Source organism: Eschrichtius robustus, chromosome 2 (genome assembly GCF_028021215.1).
Source record: "Eschrichtius robustus isolate mEscRob2 chromosome 2, mEscRob2.pri, whole genome shotgun sequence".
In the NCBI taxonomy this organism is placed as follows: Eukaryota; Metazoa; Chordata; class Mammalia; order Artiodactyla; family Eschrichtiidae; genus Eschrichtius; species Eschrichtius robustus.
Window position 1 is genome coordinate 17,662,437 of NC_090825.1, and position 20,204 is coordinate 17,682,640.

General features: G+C 35.4%; 1 long non-coding RNA gene across 12 annotated transcripts in view; it reads left to right on the top strand.

The window, feature by feature from the left end:
• The window catches only part of LOC137759205 (uncharacterized), a 520,553-nt gene that overhangs the window by 253,445 nt on the left and 246,904 nt on the right, over nt 1-20,204 (top strand). For all 12 annotated transcript variants that reach the window (XR_011073052.1, XR_011073057.1, XR_011073048.1 and 9 more), the window contains one exon: nt 5,076-5,181. This is a non-coding gene — a long non-coding RNA (uncharacterized lncRNA). The remainder of the gene's footprint in view (nt 1-5,075; nt 5,182-20,204) is intronic.

Genomic DNA, 20,204 nt, shown 5'->3' on the forward strand with positions numbered 1-20,204 from the left:
TAAAAATAAGTTGATTTACTTTATTTTTTATAAGACAAAAAAGTTAATTTTTAAAATTGAAATATAATTGACATTTAACATTATATTAGTTCCAGGTGTACAACATAATGATTCAGTATATGTATATATTGAGTAATGATCAACACAATAAATCTAGTTAACAAAAATAAGTTGATTCATTGTAATGGAGAGATCATGATAATTTCAGTCTCATAGTATGAAGCCAAGGGACACTGGAAAAGTGTGATAGTACATACAATAACCTAGGATAATTAATTTGGATAAAATATAGGTACCAGTCCAATAATTCATTAGAATGTGATTGGTTGGGGCCATGAGCATCTTATCATATGCAGTGATAAATCAAATTAATAATAAAAATGGATAATACTTTGTAAGTCTTCTTGAATATCCACATGTGGACATGCTATTAGTCCCAATACATAAAGTGGCTCTCCTTCCCTCTCTCCCTGGAGTGAATTTGAATAGAAAAGAGAATTAAAACTATCTTAGAATCTTGCAGTGGAGTATAGTCCAAGTGGTATTGTTTAGCACCATAGAAATGCTAAGTGATATGGAAAGTGCTTTGGAAAGATCAGGCTTATGGATACCTGAGATACTGAGTGTCTCTCAGAAGTTGCAAATACTATGATTTTGGACAAGCTACATGCCACTGCAGCTACATACACTCTCTTAAGAAAAAAGGTGACCTTTCACTTGGTATTAGAGGAGAGAGCTGCAGATATTAAAAGATAACATATTTTTAGACCTAATATACCCATTATGCCATTGGTAATGTTGAGCTATTTATATCAATAAGTAATAAACAGCTCAACAGAACTTATAAAGTGAAAACAGCATACAGCAGAGGAAACCACTGGTGATAGCTCTTATATCCACAAGCAGTTCACACCAGTTCCGGGAAAAATGACAAAACTAGAAAGACCAATAGCTCTAATGGTGAATGGTATGAACCTTAGAACTGTCTCCCTTCTAAAGCAGAGCAAGCAGCCTAGTTGACTAATGGGAGTTCCAAATTAGGGTAAGCAAGCAATTTGGCATTATGCAATCATTCTCCCTATGGATGATAAAACATCAGTTGGGGCAAGAAGGGCAAGAAGACACAAAAGTCAGAATTAAGGCAATATATAAAGTAATGAAATAAGAATTGGATTCTATCTGGATACACATGAACTCTTGGGTCATGCTAACTCTTGACAGCATTGCTCCATGTTTAAGTGTATGGGCCAATGTTGATACCCTGGCCAGACCTGCTTAACAGGGCTGTAGATAACCCACAGCTGCTGTAATTCAAGCTAAAAATGTCTCAAATCTGCACTGTACTTTGGAGGAAGGCCCTTGCTTGAGGAAATCATCAAAAGTAGTTTAATGCTCTTGGATTTTAATAGGTCAAGAAAACTCTTGCAAAACAAATTAATTATTATAGGGGTTTGCCAATCCCTGCCTCAGATGATTGGGTTGTATCAATATCCCTTGTATTGTTAATACAATTGTAAAATTTCATGTGGAAATTTCAAGAAAGAATTAAAGTGGGTCATGTGGACAAAAGCTAGTTACTAGTATTGAACATGGCTGAAATGCTAAGACTGATGTCTTGTTCAACTGCTGGAGGTACCTACTTGAAATGAGCAGGCACAGATATGCTTAAGGTATGCAACATTGGGCAGGAAAAGGCTATATACCTCTATCGTCTGCCAAAGCTGCTAATGTCATGAAAGACTGTGTGAAATATCAACGGGAAAGATAGATTTGGGTAAGATTCTCTGAGAACAATTTCCTCCACTTAGCTGGGAGTTGCATTACACAAGACCCTAACCAAGAAATCCAAGTGGCTTAAAATGGATCTTGACTGCGATAGACAGGCAATCCATTTTGGATTCTGCCTACTTTTTAACTGAATCAACAGCATAGAATACTACTACGAGTGTGGAAAAAAGTATTTGGTATCGATTTGTTCTCCTCAGCTATATCTCCCAGTATATTATCAGAACAAGTAATACATTTCCCTGATTCCAACATTCTAAAATGTTCCATAAAGCATAATACCATATGGATGTATGCTATCCTTTGTGGCCTGCAAGGTGTTTGTTTGAGAACTGGGATAGAAAACTGACTATCTGTTAATAGAAATTAGAAAATAACATAGATAAAAAATGTTGGCTGGCTCAAATGGATAAATTTGTTCTTCATCTAAATCTGAGGGTGGAAAAGAGGACAGACTTGAAAAGGTTTGGGGGATGTAGTACTTCGAAGGAAGGCGTATAGCATCGTGGGATCACCCTACTATCTGTTTTTCCCAAGATACACATTATTCCATTTTCTTGGAATGGAGTGGGTCTAGGATAGCTTTTGTGCAACCTGGCAGTGTAAAGCACTGGTGATTAGAGCACTGTTTCAGTTTTTCTGAACTTGTCTGTGAATTGTCTAAAGTAAAATGAGCTGGAGAGTAATTTTATTTTATTGGCTAAACAAGGACCAAACGATGTTAAGTAATGACTACTAACTAGTCATAGAGATGGCCCCATCGTCCTTTATCTCCTTATTGACAAAAGGCAATATAAGAAGATGCAGCACATCCAATCCTGCTACCTGAACTAGGGATGGGCAGCATGGCTGAAATCATTTTGGTCACTGATTCTGGGTTGAGATAGGTTATAAGCTGAAAGTAGAAAAGGGGAGAATTCTGGCAGTTGATCATGAAGCACATAAATAAGAAGCATTGTAGACAAGGCCCTCACTTTTTTTTTTTTGCTCACAGTACTATCTTAGAGGGGAATTATATATTTTGTTGTTACTCTCAGATATGATGTCAAGACATAGCTGCTGGTGAGAAAGCGGTAAGCTTTGACTTCCTATAAGAAGAATAATTATATGTAAGCCACTTAGAATTTTTAAGGGCCCTGTATGTATAATTTAGAAAAAAGACATTAACCAGAATTATTTAATCATCAGTCTGCAAAATAGCTGTTTGATATTATTGATTGTGTTAAGTTTTTGGTTATGCTTATTATATCTATTCTTCCAAAGACTTGAAAGAATTCTCTACTTTTGAATCATGTTAGGCATTTTGATACAGTCAGTGGTTAGCTAATAAACTGAGTTGTTGTGAACCAGGATGACACATCATTAAGACAAATATCTGAGTATGAAGGCAGAAATATCTCTGCTGCCTTCCTGGTGTGGCAGCACCCTCTATTGCTACTTTAACTCCTCCAGATGAAAAAGAGGGTTGGAACACTGTACAAGCAAGTATCAGAATGGGGTCAGGGTAGGTAAATACTGGCATGACATGGTGGCCAAACGTCTCTAAATTTTTCACACCTAATATTCAAGAACGGCACTTTTGAGAAACCTTATGACATACTCAGATATAACTCTACCTATTGGTAAAACATTCTCAACTAATAACATCTCAGAGGACACAACGTTGTCAGCACATTCAAAACACTTTGATAATATTTAGTCCTCATAATGCAGTGGCAACAATATTTATGGTGGTTTAACCAACACGGGTCCAAGGTCTTAGAGGTCTTGTAATTTGGTGTGTTAGTGAAGGGTAGATTATTTCTCTGGACATTGACTAATATGCTGAGGAGCTCTTACTATACCAGTTAAGGAAACTAGAAGTTTTATAGGGGTGTAGAAGAGCATGGCAATTGGCCAACTACCAAATTAAACTGCTTATAACACTAAGAGATGCACACACACACAAAAGAGATGTTAGAAGGACAACTTGCAATCTTGGCCATTGGTGCCAAATCTTTACTAGGTTTAGAAAAGGAATTTTGGTGCATATAATGTTTAGCTTAGGTGTGGAAGGATGAGTAGAAATTAAGGAGTCAAACATGGGGAAATTTATGTCAAATTAGCAGCATTTGAAAAAAATGTATAAGTTTTTAAATGATACTTTAAATGTAACGCATGCTGAATTGCTTCATTTGCAAGTAATTAACCCCCAAATCCAGTTAACCCCAAATCCAGTACTCACACACTGAGGCACACAAGAAGTATTCCATTTTAAGGTTTGCTGAAGCCATTCTGCATATTCTGTCCTAATACCTGAGCGTGCTTGAGCGTCTGATATATTTTGCTGTGCAACTTGCCACAAACCAGCTCCTGTCCCTCACTATCCCCATATAATTGTCCCAAGGAGCAAATGTACTTTCTTGAGGTGGTAGGAGATACAAAAATAATTGTCATTGTTAATTATCTTAGAGCTGGAATAAGAGGATGACTTTCTCAAGGGTTATTCTGTCATATTAAATATTTAATAATTGATTATAACGCATATTATGCACAAGCAAAGACAGGGACCTATAAGCCTGAAGGAATACACAGATAAAAATTTCAATAGAAAATTTGTAGGAAGAGGTAGGGGATAGGTGTCAAAAGCATAATATTGACAAATTTTTTTTTATACATTTGTATAGTATATGATCTATGCATATATTATGTGTATATTATGTTTATGATATATGTATATATTATATATCATTAATATTAATATATAAAACATGTTATACATTATATATTATACTTTATATGTAAATATATGAGTATATATTTATGTATATATACATGAGAAATAAAGTAAAATAATTAGATGACCATACTAGAAATCCTAACATACAAAAAAAAAAAAAAGGAAAAATAGGAAATACCCCGTTTCCAATATTCTTTTCTCTCTCTCTCTACTTTTAAAAAATTTCTGGTATCGCATTTTGTTTTACCAGCTGCATTTGCATGTGTGTATGTTTGTGTGCGTTTGTGCACCTGTTTTCATATGGATATTATTTATTTCATATGGATATTATTATTATTGCTGCATAAAAAATCGCTCCAACACTTGCCAACACAAACACATGCACATTATCTTTATTACTTCCCAGTTTCTGTGGGTCAGGACTCTGGGAAGGCTTAGCTGGGTCTTAGCTCTGGAAATGGCTCAGTTTCAGTCTCTCACAAGAGGGAATCAAGGTGTTGTCCATGGTTGGGGTCTGGAAGTTTAACTAGGGAAGTGTTCACTTCTAACTCACTTTCATGTCTGTTGACAGGACACTGATCCTCAAAAGCTATTGGACTACGAGCTTTCGTTTCTTGCTGGCTGTTGCCTGAGGAGGCTACCCCTCAGTTTCTTGTCATAAGGACCACTCCACCAAGGTAAGCTGCTTCAACAAAGCTCGTACATGAGGTAATAGAGAGAGTCTGCTATCGAGATGAAAATAATTTAATCACTGAAGTGCCATTCCCCCTTACCTTGTTCTCTTCTGTTTTTCAGTAGCAAGTTATCCAATAAGAGGGATGTCCAAAAGGTCATGAATACCAGGGGCAGGGGTTATTAGGGACAATTTTGAGGCTGCGTAACACAGGATATGGGTATGGGTGCTGAGTTCTCTTGTTACATAGCTTGTCCTTGCAGGCTTGGTTTGATTTCCTGCTTTGTTTTGTATTGTTTTGTCGTGTACCTTCACTTTCTAAAACTGACTTTTAAATTTAATTTTTTTTATGAATGTCTTTTGCTTTCTGGCTGCATACTCACTTAAGAACTTTGCATTCATGGGCAACCTGCATTCATATTACGTGTTCTGATCAGGCTGTATGGGTATTTCAGATTTTCAAGATTTTCTTTTTGTCCTTTCTTTGTTTCCATACTTTCTTCTTTTCTTTCTTCCTGCCTCCAATAAGTTAGACCTTTTGTAGAGGACTATTTTAATCTTCTGACTATACTGTATAATCCTTGGTGACTGTTTTGAGCTTGGTGAGGAAACTGAACTGGAATTGGGAGTAGTTTTCACCATTCAGTTGATAGATTTCTTTGACCGTTCCTATTCGTGTAAGGTAGGTGATTCACATCTGTGCATGGTTTTCCCTTTTTCATGTCTTGTATGTTCTCCTTACTCCAAGGAACAGGGCTCTAATTTTCTCTCTGCCTTTAGAGGGGCAGTTGTCTTTCTGTCCATGTTGATAAAAATTTTTGTCTTTCTCGTAATCTAAACACTTGTTTTCTGTCCCACTTCAAACTCCACTCTCTGTGAAGATGGCTGCCCCTAATTGATGAATCTTTCTGGAGTTCATTTATACAAATCAGAATTCTTTGAACGTTGTTCAGGAAAGGTTTAAACTTTCATGAATTTTCCAAGTCAATTATATCTTGTCTATTCTCTTTCCAGACTTACTTTCATTGCTCCTATTCTAATTTTTCTAATTCATTGTTGGTTTATGTATTTTTTACTTTATAAATTTATTGTTATTATAGTGAATCTTAGGGGGGAATGGAGGTAAATACATATGTTCAAGCCAACTGTCTTTACCAGGTGTCTTTTATTTTATTATTATTTTTTAACATGTTTATTGGAGTATAATTGCTTTACAATGGTGTGTTAGTTTCTGCTGTATCACAAAGTGAATCAGCTTTATGTATACATATATCACCATATCCCCTCCCTCTTGCTTCTCCCTCCCACCCTCCCTATCCCACCACTCTAGGTGGTCACAAAGCACCAAGCTGATCTCCCTGTGCTATGGGGCTGCTTCCCACTAGCTATCTATTTTACATTTGGTAATGTATGTATGTCCATGCCACTCTCGCACTTCGTCCCATCTTACCCTTCCCCCTCCCCGTGTCCTCAAGTCCATTCTATACGTCTGCATCTTTATTCCTGTCCTGCCCCTAGGTTCTTCAGAACTTTTTTTTTTTTTTTAGCTTCCATATGTATGCGTTAGCATACACATATGCTATGCTAATGCATATATATTTTTCTCTTTCTGACTTACTTCACTCTGTATGACAGACTCTAGGTCCATCCGCCTCACTACAAATACCTCAGTTTCGTTTCTTTTTATGGCTGAGTAATATTCCATTGTATATATGTGCCACATCTTCTTTATCCATTCATCTGTCGATGGACACTTAGGTTTCTTCCACATCCTGGCTATTGTAAATAGTGCTGCAATGAGCATTGTGGTCCATGACGCTTTTTCAATTATGGTCTTCTCAGGGTATATGCCCAGTAGTGGGATTGCTGGAAGCTTCAGATTACTTTGTACATCTCTGCAAAATTAAAGTTCCATTGCTTTATCCATGTCTTGCTTAATGAATTTTAAAACACCGCTAGGATCTACAAGACAAAATTCAAATATCTTTCTTCTGGAACCACCTTCTGCTTCAGTACTCATTTCATATTTTCTCAAACATGACACTGTCTCTTGCCATCCGTACATTGGCTAATGTCATCCTGACCAATCTTACTACTTCTTGCCATTGTCTGAACATATGTGCTAATCCCATTGACAACTGTGGGCTTCTGGAGAGGTTTCTTTATTTGTTCAAGTCAAATAAGAGTTAGTGTTATATTCAATATTTGTTCTTAGAACTACTGATTTCAAAGCATAGGTTGTTTGCATTACACCAAGATACTCTATAACTGGAATTTCAAGTCCAAAATTCTCTAGATTGCATGTGTACTACATTAATATATTATGTAACAGATAAGCTACAAACTTGAGTTTTGCAGAAATAAAATAAATCTCTGTACTTCCCCTATGAAAGTAGAAATTATATATTCAAGAGAAAGATGGAGGGAGGGGGAATTGGCATGCCAGAGAATTCTTTAGGAAAAAACAAATGAACAAATAAAAATTTTAAAATGCCCCTTCTGCTTATTTGTACCATAGGTGTGTGCCTCTCTTTATGACAAGCATTTTTTTTTCTAAACAAAACTCAGTAATCAGATTTTTTTCTATAACTGCCTATTGATTTGCATAACAAATCAGTTATAGTAATTGAAAATAATAATGTTAGTTTTATCTAACCTTTTGTGATGTAAGCACATCTCTAAAAGTTCTCCATTTGACTCAAAGGAAGAAATTTTATAGGGAGAAATATTCCAATTTTTTTGTGATTTGAGTTTAATTAAGTTTTTTAAATTAAGTAAACCCTGAAAACATTTCCTTTTTTGTGTGATCTGAAGAGTCTACTCAAGCAAATCGTGTCTCTAGCACATGAAAATTAAATTATGAGAATTTGTTGATTTTGCTGGATTCAAAGCGAAGGTCAAGCGTCACTAGTTTCTGCTTAGTAAATCCTGAGACAATATTGAAAAAACAGGCTGTGCCACTCAGGTTCAGGGTGCCACACATTATATGGGGAATTTCTGAGAGTGTTGGGCTGTGACAAGAGTAAATATGTAAAGTTATTTATGTTATTGTGAGAAAACACCAAAGCACAATAAATGAAAGACAAATACAATCTGAAATTCAGGCCTTAGTATTTACTTCAGAAGTTGGGTTTCTACTTAGTATATGTATGGAGCAATGCTAATCATACCATTTTTATAGGTTATTTCATCAAAATTATGTTTCAGTGAATTCTCAAATGTATAATAATGGTAAACTAATTTTGTTATTTAATATAGAAATATATATTCAGTGATGTAAAGAACACCTTTCAAGTATGACTGACTGTCTCTTAGAAGAAATCAGTCTGCAATTGTACTATTATTGATCTGTATTGTTCAACATGTCTCCTTTGGGAGAAGTATATATCAGCATTCTCAAGTAGAAATAGTCCATTCTGTTATTAAAGGACTTCAGAAAACATTTCAGAAGAGCTGAAAATAACACCTGTCAAGCTGAATTGGGGGATGGGGATATCTGGATAGATTCTCTAGACAGATGATGCTGAAGAAGTTGTCTGTGCTGGAGCCCTGGAATCCTCAGAGTTCACAGAGGTGACTCACCAGTCCTTCCTAGTGAAAGCTAACTGTTTATGCCTGACAGAGAACACTGTAGTAGCCTCTCTCGCAAGGGCAACAGGTGACCACCTTTCCTCAAGAGATTCATTTCTTCTCCCGTGGGTCACAGGCTGGGAATTAACATTAAATTGCAACCTAATCCAACTGGAATGTGTTGATAAGAAAGAGCATATACACTTATAGAGGAGATATAAGAATTAGCTTACATTAGCAGGAGTTGAAGGAATGACCCAGGGATTGCACTTTGCGGGTACTTGCCGAGTAGGCCAGAATATAAGACTGCATAAGCAAGAATTCTCAGGACATGAGGATTTAACACTCAGGCAAGGGCCCCAGAAAATAGAGATATCTCAACACTCTAGAAGAATGAAGAAAGAAATGTCCCACGTTGAGCAACAGACATAGCTGAGTTGCCATGACAGAATAAAGAGGCTACAGGAAGAGAGAAGGCTGGATAGAATAAATTACGTGAGTCCAGAAAACCTACCAGAGGAGAGGTTTTCAGGAGGAGCCAGAATACATACCATTCGCCAGGGCCATCCAAACTGCATTGATGAGCGGCATCGGCAACACAACAGGTTAAGTGGTAGCGCTATTCCGTAAGGCTGAGTTGATGACAAGGGAGGCAGTAACAAACTTGGAATTGTTAATCTATGGATCTCAAAATAACAGGAGTGACCTCCAATGTCAGAAAAGCAGCTAAGGTTCATGTGACCTAAAGGTGGTGGTAAAGATAGTGAGCATAGTGTTCCAAAGGGCAAAAGAGACAGGCAGCCAGCTTGGGTGCTGTTAATAACGTCTGCAGCAAGAAAATGGCACGCATGGCGGAGCAGAAAGAGAACAGTAGTCACTCCAGTAAAAAGTCATAATTCTCTACTCAGTTTCTGGAACTGTGTCTATTTGCAGATCCATAGCTCATTTATTGGTGAAGAGCCAGATAGCTAGAAGAAAGGGTTTTTTGCAACAATGCAGTCAGTACATATGACAAGGATTTCTTCAGTTCTTCCGCAAAGAGACATATGGCCTTTTCCTTAGGTGACCGTAAATTAAGGAGAGAGCTACAGTTTGATTCTGAAGGCTGTCTGCTGGCAGAATTCCCTTAAGAGGCTAATTAGCTATGGCCCACCCATATTATAGAGGGTAATCTGTTTTACTCAAAGTTTACCGATTTAAATGTTAATCTCATCTAAAAAATACCTTCACAGAAACATCTAGAGTAATATTTGACCAAGTATCTGGTTGCCATGGCCTAACTAAATTGATACAGAAAAGTAACTATTCCTTTATGTAATATTTTTTCTTTCTTCATTTTCTCCTTCCTCTTCTCTCTGTTCTCTTCTTTCTCCTTCTCCTTCTTCTTAATATCCTTATGCCTTTGTTTGTGTAGAAAGGAGATTAAGAGGTAATAACCAAGAAAGATACATGCAAACACTAATCAACTGCATTCTTATGGTAACCTATAAAGATCGAACTGTGAGAAATCATGATTATTATAAAATAGTGTTATTAATCATGACACAGAGGTTTTGTGTGAAATGAACATTTTGATTTTATATTTTTCACATGCTGATTCTTAATTTACTTCCCAATTAACTTACAAAGTTTTTCAGTTTTTGACGGCAACAATGATTTTTTTTAAAAAAAGTGTTACTCATAGTTTTCCTGACAGCAATAGGCAAGAAAAATGCTATGTTTGATAAGTCTGAAACTTAACTTAAAAGACTGCAATCTTTACTTCTGTGTTCTCTGTTAAATGTCAGCTATGTTTGGCCATTTACTCAGAGCTAAAATGAGTAGTCAGTTAACCTGATAAGATATAATTCACAGTGCATTTTTCAAGATGATCTGAGGGAGAGTCAGGTGAGGTCCCCAAAGCAAGTTGTACATTCCATCCTATTGTTTCATATACTGAGAACTGTTGTTTCGTGAAGAAAAATTCAATCTACGCTTTTTATTATTTATTTTTCTGTTATGTAAAGACATGCAATAATATTTAGAAAGGGCTAATTTCTACTTCATGCACTTTGGAAAAGAAGAAGTATGGAATGACAAAACCCTAAACTTTTAGCTAGTTGGCTTAACTTACTGATGGGAAAATTTTGATACATTCATTTAACTAAGAAGTATTTTTTGTGTATACTATATCAGGTCAGGCACTGTACTATACAATGAAATTATGGTAAATATAAGGTACATTGTGTGCTTCCTCTTAAAGCTTGTAGACTGTGGAAAAGAGATAGAAATAAAAATGTCAAAACCATTATTATAGAATGGGAAGTACGGGGTGTTATTCCCTGGGCCCCTAATTAAGAGTCAGGGAGTTTGATTTTTTCAAGGATAGTGGAATATTTAGCAGACAGGAAAAAATATTCCTGTATCAATTGGTAGAGAAGTCACTAGTATTTTTGTGTCTAGGAGAAAATGCAAACTATCTTTTGGATTACCATTCTTTTTCAGACTTTTCCATGGCCTGGCCCCTTCTCAGTGATGCTGGCTTAAAGGGATTAGGGATCTTTTTGCCCCAGGAAAAGTTACAACAGTGGTGGTAATAGCTAGAACAGATAGTGTTACATCCTGTTGCAGATACTCCTTGAGAGGAGGGGATGATGTTATCACAGATTATGAACCTGGTATCTTCTCTTTGGACGAAAAACATGATTAGAACCTCTTTATAGATTGTCCAGAATGAAGTCCACTCACATTAAAGGCTCCAAAGACCTGAGAGGGGAACTCACGAGGAAGCAAGAGGGCATCTTTATTTGAGATCCAGAAATATCTCCAGGACCTGTTGGTTTGTCTAGATTATTCCTCTGTGGTTATGTTTTGAGTCTTTGCAGCACCAGCCACCCAGGCACAGTGGCAGACCCCCAAAACAGAGACTGGATGTGAATGTGCATAAGAGTTCTAGCCTTGGACAATAAGCATGAGCCTTTGTGGGACCCTAGAGAATCTTTCCAGGAATATGACTCACTAGATGAATCATCAAAATAGAGACCAAGATTCACTAGAGTGTGCTAGACATTTTTTTTCCAGTTAAGGTTTATTGGAACTCTGTGGTCTAATTTACAATGCTCAAATCTTCCAGCAGTCAAGGAAAATTTTTGCAACTGATATTTTTGTAATTTGGAGCTTCCGGCAAAGGGAGGCAGCTTCCATCCAGACGTGCCCCTTGGGGTTTTGGACTCCCTGGGGTTTTAATGACCCTGACATAACTAGTAGGTACATTGCTTTTATTTTTTGTTTTGTTTCTGTTTTTTTGGTTGTTGTTTTGTTTTGAAGACAAGGTGTTAGAAACCACAAACATTTTTTGTTTAATTTTTGTTGAAAGAGGGTAAGATTTAACTGGGTTGGAGATATACACTATCCATTGGGGTAGGAAAAATTACTTTAAAGTTTTTTAATATAATATATATATGTATAGATATATAGACACATATATACTACTGTATTTGAGGGAGATCTGATTATTGTTATAGTAACCTCTAAATACCTGATCAAGTATTTCAAAATGATTTGCTCAGTGGTCTGTTTAAAATTGTAATTTGAGTTTTTCTTTATAATGAAAATTCCCTGTAAATATTTCCTCTATGTCTGTATTTAGAAAGTGTTATTTTTGAAAATTAATTATGCACGAGTAGACCTGTATGTGTATGTTACCTGAAAGATTGATTATAGTAGGTCTATTTATACATTAGACTAAGCATTGAGGGGATGAATATCCTTGTCTGAAGTTTCCAAATCACATCAAAGAAATAGAGCAAAAAATATATATGTAATTAACAATGATACAAAAATATTGGTCACTTTTTACATTTCATAAAGAATCATGGCTACAGATTTTTTTAAAGTATTATTACTATTTTTAATTTCAGGCAGTTTTTTTTTTATTGGAGTATAGTTAATTTACAGTGTTGTGTGAGTTAGAAATGTAGCAAAGTAACATTTTTTTTGTGATACAGTTTATTACAAAATATTGAGTATCGTTCTTTGTACTATACATAGGTCCTTGTTGTTTATCTATTTTATATATAGTAGTATGTATATGTTACTCCCAACTTCATAATTTATTCCTCCCCCTCCACATTTCCCCTTTGGTAACCATAAGTTTGTTTTCCCCTTTGGTAACCGTAAGTTTGTTTTCTTTATCTGTGAGTTGGTTTCTGTTTGGTAAATAAGTTCATGTGTATCATTTTTTCTTTTTTTAAGTTCCACACTCTAGTGATATCATATGGTATTTGTCTTTCTCTGTCTGACTTAACTTCACTTAGTATGATTAACTCTAGTTCCATCCATGTTGCTGAAAATGGCATTATTTCATCTTTTTCATGTCTGAGTAGTGTTCCGTTTTATATATTTTTATATATATATATATATATATATATAGATATAGATATAGATATAGATATATACCACATCTTCTTTGTCCATTCATCTGTCGATAGATATTCAGGCTGCTTCCATGTCCTGGCTATTGTAAATAGTGCTGCAGTGAACACTGGGGTGCATGCATCTTTTTGAATTATGGTTTTCTCCAGATATGTGCCCAGAAGTGGGATTGCTGGATCATATGGTAGTTCTATTTTTAGTTGTTTAAGGAACCTCCATACTGTTCTGCATAGTGGCTGTACCATTTTACATTCCCACCAACCGTGTAAGAGGGTTCCCTTTTCTCCACACCCTCTCCAGCATTTATTGTTTGTAGACCTTTTGCTTATGGCCATTCTCACTGGTGTGAGGTGGTTCCTCATTGTAGTTTTGATTTACCTTTCTCTAATAGTTAGCGATTTGAGCATCTTTTCATGTGCCTGTTGGCCATCTCTATGTCTTCTTGGGAGAAATGTCTATTTAGATCTTCTGCAATTTTTTTCATTGAGTTTTTCTTTTTATATTGAGCTGTGTGAGCTGTTTGTATATTTTAGAGTTTAATCCCTCATGGGTTACATCGTTTGCAAATATTTTCTCCCATTCTGTAGGCTCTTTTCGTTTTGTTTATGGTTTCCTTTGCTGTGCAAAAGATTTTCAGTTTAACTAAGTCCCATTTGTTTACTTTTGTTTCTATTTTCATTGCTCTAGGAGGTGGTTCCAAAAAGATTTTGCTACAATTTATGTCAAAGTGTCTTCTGCCTATGTTTTCCTCTGGGAGTTTTATAGTATCCATTCTTACATTTAGGTCTTTAACTCATTTTAAGATTATTTTTGCGTATGATGTTAAAGAATGTTCAATTTCATTCTTTTACATGTAGCTGTCCAGTTTTCCCAGCACCACTTATTGAAGAGGCTGTCTTTTCTCTACTGCATATTCTTGCCTTTGTTGTCATAGATGAATTGACCATAGGTGGTTGGGTCTACTTCGGGGCTCTCTTTCCTGTTCCATTGATCTATATTTCTGTTTTGTGCCAGTACCATGTTGTTTTCATGACTGTAACTTTGTAGTATGGTCTGAAGTCAGGAAGTCTGTTACCTCCAGCTCCGTTTTTCTTTCTTAAAGTTGGTGTGGCTAATAGGGGTCTTTGTGTTTTCATACAAATTAAAAATTTTTTTGTTCTAGTTCTGTGAAAAATGCCATTGGTCATTTGATAGGGATTGCGTCGAATCTGTGGATTGTCTTGGGTTATATGATCATTTTAACAATATTGATTCTTCCAGTCCAAGAACATGGTATATCATTCCAACTGTTTGTGTCATGTTTAATTTCTTTAATCAGCATCTTATGGTGTTCAGAGTACAGTTCTTTTGTCTCCTTAGGTAAGTTTGTTCTTAGGTATTTTATTTCTTTTGATGTGATGGTAAATAGGATTGTTTCCTTAATTTTTCTTTCTGATCTTTTGTTGGCTTTAAGTGGGCTTTAACGCTTCTGTTCCCCCCTATACTCCTGGTCCAACCACACACCTGGGGGGGCCTTCAGGCAGATTTTTTTAAAGCTATTTGAATGTATATTCAAGGGCAGCAACAAATCTCTCATCCTTGGATTTAATACATCTTTTTATTGCATTATAGATGAATTTACTTTACAAGATAGTTACTTAACCTTTGCTGTGATAGATTCACCAGTTCTTTTATAATAAGTTTGGTTCAGCTCAGCATCTAAATTCTACAGAATTAGTCTTGCTCATTTCCATTTAGATGAGCGCCTGATTAAACTACAATGGCACTCTGACTTCTTAATATAAACCTTTACATTTTTTTATAGGAAAGTTTTACACAGTTTAACACAATAAAATTTGATGCCATTCAAGCACTATATATTTGTCTTAGTTTATGTTTTCATTTTGATGTGCTTGAGTTCTAAGGTTTGTGTAAGTGTATAAAGATTTCTAGTAACATTTTCCCCAGAATAGTATTTTAATTTTTATAAGGAACTTGAAAATTGATAGTTAGTATATGAGGAGAAACATGTGAAGAATAAAGAGGTGAATAAAGATGAAAAATTAAAAATTGAGGAGAATAATGAGGATGTGAACTAAAACATTGGCTGCATTGTCTTCTATGAATAATTTTCCAGACTTTACTGAGTATATCCATGTTTTCTCATACTTCTCAAACATTGTAAGGGATTTCTTTCTTTTAAATCTCTCAGTAATTATTCTTGTTATCCTCTACTAGTGACTTATGAAAGAAATTTCTCCTGCCGTTACTTGATTTTCTCTGTTTCATTAATCTCTTCCTGTGTATTGGATCATCACATCAACATTCAAATATGCTCTAGAATCTCTTACCTCAAATAGGAAAAAAAAAAAAAAAAAAGACACTAAAAATATTAGTTAGATCTCTGAAATAAATGTCTGGTCCAGAAAATAACTTAATGATATGAATTCTGGCACAGACATCACCTTCTTAAGTCCAGGGAAATGTCTTTCTTTGATTTTTTTCCTCCTCTAACACATTACTGTGCATTGTCTTATTGGAACAAGCTACTAAATCTCTCCAACCCTTCAGCGTGTCATTGAATTCATATTCTGCAACTTCCTGTCCCAATAATGTTAATCTCACCATTTCTTTTATCCCTTGTTTGATTATATAGAAAGTAAAGATAATATCGGTAGCAGACATAAGTGGTTGCCTACCTCACTTTCAATCTCCCTACTTGGTTATTTTGTTCATGTTTTTAATTCTCTCCCATAGGACTCACTGTTAAATCCTACGTACTCGAAGCTGATCATTAAAATCTTATTCTCTTTGCCAGTGATAGATCTAGGGATGATTATGAAACTTTGATCCTACCCTAAAGATAAAAAATATATTTTAATCATGGTTAAATTTGTATTCATCTTCATTTACATTTGGAGAAGTCTGCTGGAAAGAGTCTGGGGAAAGTTTCCCCTTTAAAAAAGAAAACTCACACAAGAAGAGTTACCCACATTTTCTACTACACGTTCTCATGTTTACACACAGAGTCATAACCATTTTACTCTCATGAAGGGAGGAAGGCTGAGAACAAAGGTGCTGAGGAGGGCAGGTCAGAAAATAACGAAAAAAGCTGGGTTCTTGATGACATCATTCAGCCACTGAATTAAACAACCCTGGGGGTGCCTGACCTTTAGAGTCTTTGCTATATGAGGTAATCAATTTTTCGTACTGAATTGGGATTTTCTATTTTCTTCAGGCAAAAGAATCTTATATAGTGTAGTACTTACCCACAAGTCTGGTGAGATGATTTAATAAGTTAATTCACATATACCACATAGCAGAGAGCTTGGGACATAAAATACTTAAAAATGGAAATTATTACAATTGAATGTTCCCGTCTTCCTCTCCTTCTTCTCCTTCTTCTTCTCATAGTGTTAGTATTAGTAATAATTAGTACTGTTTTATTTTACGATTTCATGTGGTCTAAGTAAATTTAATTTCCCCAATAGCAGTACCATGCATCTTTATGAAAGAAAACAAGAAACAATATCAAGCAATTAGATAAACACATAACATTTTCTGTAGTTTAAGAATCATCTTTTGGCTTACAAGATTTTCAAATGTAGGGGATTTTAAATGCCTACTCCGTTCTTCATTACCTGCTGAGTTATCCATGACCTAAATATATGCCTCATCCTTATATTTTTACCGTTAGACTCATATGCCTCCTTCAGGGGTGATGCATTCTACTCAATAATGACAGATAATGATATAAAATTTAAGCAAATAGTAATGTTATAAATGGACCTTAATCATTTCAAATCTTATGTTTCTCACTCAGAAAGGACCAAGCTTTCCAAAATAGTAGTGGACCAGATGGAAGAAATGTAATATTCAAAGGCAAATCTATATATGTTACTTCAGATATATCAAGTAAAGGTAAAAATGGATATTTGTTTCTAAAGAGAGATAGAACACCTTGCTAATTTTCATGTAAGTACTTAGTCTTAATGAATTTCACTTAAATCATAAGTAATTTTTAAATAGATCTTTATTGGAGTATAATTGCTTCACAATACTGTGTTAGTTTCTGCTGTACAACAAAGTGAATCAGCCATATGCATACATATATCCCCATATCCCTCTTGAGCCTCCCTCCCATCCTCCCTATCCCACCCCCTCTAGGTCATCGCAAAGCACCGAGCTGATCTCCCTGTGCTGTGCTGCTTCTTCCCACTAGCTAACTGTTTTACATTTGGTAGCGTATGTATGTCAATGCTACTCTCAGTTCGCCCCAGCTTTCCCTTCCCACCCAATATCCTCAAGTCCATTCTCTATGTCTACATCTTTATTCCTGCCCTGCCACTAGGTTCATCAGTACCTTTTTTTTTTTTTTTTAGATTGCATATATGGAAACTATTCCATATATGCGTTAGCATACGTATTTGTTTTTCTTTTCCTGACTTACTTCATTCTGTGTGACAGACTCTAGGTCCATCCACCTCACTACAAATAACTCAGTTTCGTTTCTTTTTATGACTGAGTAATATTCCATTGTATATAGGTGCCACATCTTCTTTATCCATCTAGGTTAGTTCTATGTCCTGGTTATTGTAAATAGTGCTGCAGTGAACACTGTGGTACATGTCTCTTTTTTGAATTATGCTTTTCTCAGGGTATATGCCCAGTAGTGGGATTGCTGGGTCATATGGTAGTTCTATTTTTAGTTTTTTAAGGAACCTCCACACTGTTCTCCATAGTTGTATCAACTTACATTCCCACCAACAGTGCAGGAGGGTTCACTTTTCACCACACCCTTTCCAGCATTTATTGTTTCTAGATTTTTTGATAATGGCCATTCTGACCGGTGTGAGGTATCACCTCACTGTAGTTTTGACTTGCATTTCTCTAATAATTAGTGATGTTGAGCATCTTTTTGTGTGCCTCTTGGCCATCTGTATGTCTTCTGGGACCTAATTAAACTTCAAAGCTTTTGCACAGCAAAGGAAACCATAAATAAGATGAAAAGACAACCCTCAGAATGGGAAAAAATATTTGCCAATGAAACAATAGGTAAAGGATCAATCTCCTAAATATACAAACAGCTCGTGCAGCTCAATATCAAAGAAAACAAACAATCCAATTAAAAAATGGGCGGAAGACGTAAATAGACATTTCACCAAAGACATAAGTAAGTTTTTGATTGACTTGAATGCCAGCTTTATATTCAGAGTGGTCAAGTTCAAATAATTTTTGGGAGAACTGAGCACACATGCAACAAAATGTGAGGACATTAATCGAAATTTAAGGACTATAAACTTTCCAAATAACTCTAACATAAAATCAGTGAAAAAATTTAAGCAATATATAATAGTGACATAACTGTTGCTTCAGTCTTCTTGTAAATTAAATATAACTAACACCGATAAGTAAATTTTCTTATATGGGTTTAATAAAAAATGGTTCTTGAAAATTAAAAAAGAGAAAAATTAAGTACATAATTACATTGGAGTCAAAGTACATTTTATTGTTGTTGTTGTGATAACAGTTGCTAATTTTCAACAATACAGGAATTGTTGCCTAACTATAGTTTTCTTTGTTCCAAATAGATTTTTCAAAGTAAAAATATGACATAAATTTTGCCCATAAGATGATTAGACAAAACTGGCATTGGGATGGAAAATCATGTGTTTCAAGACCCTTCACACCAAGAGATATTTAGGCATTATTACTTAGATTAATTGAGCTTTTATTAAAGCTAATTTTCTAGTATTCACACTTCAAAATACAGATGGAAATAAAATATATAGTTCTCAATTTGGCAGGAGTGTACTATACAATTTATAATAAAGTTGATTTATATTAATTGCTAGAAAATTTATGGGAAACAGATTTGTTTTAATGGAGTCATTTATTGTCCTAATTTGTTTTATTGATATTAGGATCTGGACATCTTGCTGTTTTAAAAAGATACTCAAGCACAGGGAGATCAGCTCCGTGCTTTGTGACCACCTAGAGGGGTGGGATAGGGACGGGGGAAGGGAGAGGCAAGAGGGAGGGCATCTGGGGCTATATGTATATGTATAGCTGATTCACTTTGATATACAGCAGAAACTAACACAACACTGTAAAGGAATTATACTCCAATAAAGATGTTAAAAAAAAAAAAAGTTAACAAACAGCAAATTAAAAATGGATGATTTTTTTAATCCATTTACAATTAATTAAATAGTACATTTTGTTTTCTTTTCTTTTTTCTCCTTACGATTGTTGTTTTTCATTGTCGCCCCTATGTCCTTATGCTAATAAATAAAGTTGGTTTCTGCTAAATACAGTATTGAAAATCAAGAAGGAAATACACTATTCTCTTATTCTCCTTTAATTTGAAAATATGTGTATTGGCACCACTATATTGCTTTCAGTTAACGTTAATTTGTGTGTACTTTACAGTTTTTATCAGTCTTGCTAAGGGTTTCTCTTAGTTTCCTGTTGCTGCTGTAACAAATTAACACAATCTTAGTGACTTTCAAACACCACAAATTTATTATTTTACAGTTCTGGAGATCACAGTTCAAAATAGGTCTAACTAAGCTAAAGTTAAAATGTTTACAGGACCCCATTCCTTCTGCACATTCTGGGAATCCATTTTCTTGCCTTTCTCAGCTTCTAGAGGCTCTCCCCAATCCTCGGCTACTGGCCCCCTTCCATACTTACAGCCTGAAATGAAATCATTCTCACTTTGCTTCCACTGTCACATCTCCTTTTCTGACTCCGACACTTCTGCTTCCCTCGTCTACTCTTTTTCAAAATAAGGACCTTTGTGATTACACTGGCTCACCAGGGTAATTCAGGAAACGCTATGGAGATCCTAACTTAACTGCATCTGCAATGTCTCTTTGCCATGTAAGGGAACATATTCCCAGGTTCTGGGAAATAACACTTGTACAACTTGGGAGGGGGTGTTATTCTACTACTACAGAGTTTATCAATTTTATTAAACTTTCAAAGATTAAAGCTTATGGCTTTGTTATTCTTCCCTATTTTATATCTTTGATCTTTGTTCTCATCATTCTACTTTTTATC